This window comes from Monodelphis domestica, chromosome 1 (genome assembly GCF_027887165.1).
Source record: "Monodelphis domestica isolate mMonDom1 chromosome 1, mMonDom1.pri, whole genome shotgun sequence".
Lineage (NCBI taxonomy): Eukaryota > Metazoa > Chordata > Mammalia > Didelphimorphia > Didelphidae > Monodelphis > Monodelphis domestica.
Window position 1 is genome coordinate 503,968,732 of NC_077227.1, and position 2,073 is coordinate 503,970,804.

A 2,073-nucleotide genomic window follows, 5' to 3' on the forward strand; every position below is an offset into this window, starting at 1 on the left:
GTCCCCAAAGCAAAAGGATCTTCCAAGATGAGATGCCATGCTGAGAAATGGTAGAGAAGTCTCAAGAGTCAGTAACAGAGCTGAGAAAGGAGAATCATCACTTATAAAAAAGAAAAACCCATTGTTCAGCAAAACTAACAAATATTTTTGGTGGGGTGGGGATTAATGGCTCATGTGGTATTTTACACTCATAGTCTCCTACCCTGACAAAGAAAGATCTTCTCAAAGTTCTTTTTGGGGTCAAGCTTAGTTATTACACATTCGTAGCATTCAGTTTTGATTGTAAAATATTTATTTTTAAAAGAGAAAGAGCACAAATCTTATCCCAACGATGCCATAACTCCTTGTTTGACCTTGACTGTGACAAACAAACTCCCTAGATACTTGTAAAATGAAGGAATCAGACTAGATTATCTCCAAGGTCTGAGTCAGACATTTTCTGGTATTAGATCCCTTTCATCTCTGTGGTTTCTTCAGTAGAAGCCACCCTTCTGACAGTCTGATGAAATGCAATACTACCGTCCTTACCAGGTAGGCACAGACCTTTATCGGCTATCCAGACCACTAGCCTGCTGTGCACTTTCTGGATTACAAAAATAAGAGAACAATGACAAAGGGTAACAGCCCGAATTTGAGCTCCCAGGAATCCCCTCTGCCCCCAGGGAAGTTTCTCAGCTTCAACAATATTCGACATTGATGCAAAGGACATCCTCAATATTTCTGATGTGAAAAAGGGCACAAAGAGATTAAGATCATCTTCACTAATGACAAAAGTTTTCTGAGCAAAGAAGATATCGAGTGTGTGGTCCAGGAAGCTGAGAAATGGCTGAAGATGAGGAGTGTCTTCCAAGAACTCACTTGAATCTTAAGCTTTCAACATATGGTAGAGGATGCAAAACTCCAAGGCAAAATTGGAAATGTAGACAAATAGAAGGTTCTTGAGAAATCTATTGTTGTTCATCCTTTATTTTCAAAGGGGACCAATGGCATCACTGGGTAATGAATTGACTAGCCAGCAAATTGGATTTCATTGAGGCACAGTTGCACAAAGTGGTCAGCCTCATTCTCTCTTCCAGAGTCACAGAGGTCCAGTGGAAACAAAAGAGTCTGAACAACTGTCAATGGCTAGGATGCAATGAGTGACTTTGGGGGTCTTTGATGTCTGACCAAGCTCCAAGCTCACCACAGCACCGGCTTCTGCTACTTCTATGGTTATTGGAACAAATGTTCTCTTCCACCAAGGGAAGTCTTCACGTGCTTGGGGTGGACAGCCCCTACCTCACTGATCACTGACGGTTTGAGATGTTTTAGTTACCCATCAAGCTGATTTAGCCCCAGTGTGGCCCCTGTGCATGGTACAGCTTTTTGGAGCCACAGGTGAAAGTTGGGTGGGAGATGTACACCAAAAGTGGATGAACAGCCCTGAAGAGGTTGGCAAGCCCTCACACCAGAGGTACTAGTCTTCCTGGAACAAAGTAAATGTATATCTATATTGGAACACAAGTGCTCAAATATTGGTTCAAGCTTTTACAAGCTAGATGCTCTGGTAGGATGTTAGTTGGGAGGAAAATCCAAAGGACGTAAATTAATGGAGAAGAATTTGCTAAAAGACCAAAAGGAGTTGGGAAGAAAAGATGAAACATTTTGGAATCATGAAGATAGCCAGAGACTGATTGTGGGAGAAAGAAATTTGGGAGGGACTTGAGTAGAAGTTAGGAGGGAAAAGAGGGAGAAAAAGGCTTAAATAAAAGGAGAGAGACTGGAGAAAGACAACTATCAGAAGAACCAAAAGAAAAGGAAATGGAGGAGGAAGTTGGCAAAACAAGGCATTGGAAAGAGAAGATAAGAAATGATCAAAACAAGGGAGGAAATGTATTTAGCCTACAAGGATGTAATGAGACAAGAAGGTGCTAACAAGGTAAGGAGAATAGCAACTCTAGAGTTGAAAACCTTCAGAAACAGGTTGACATAGAAACTCTCCAGGGCTCTGAGGATACTAATGAAAAGCAGAGGCCAGCTTGCCTCTCATTTTGCAAATGAGAAAACAGAGACCCAGAGAACATACATGACTTA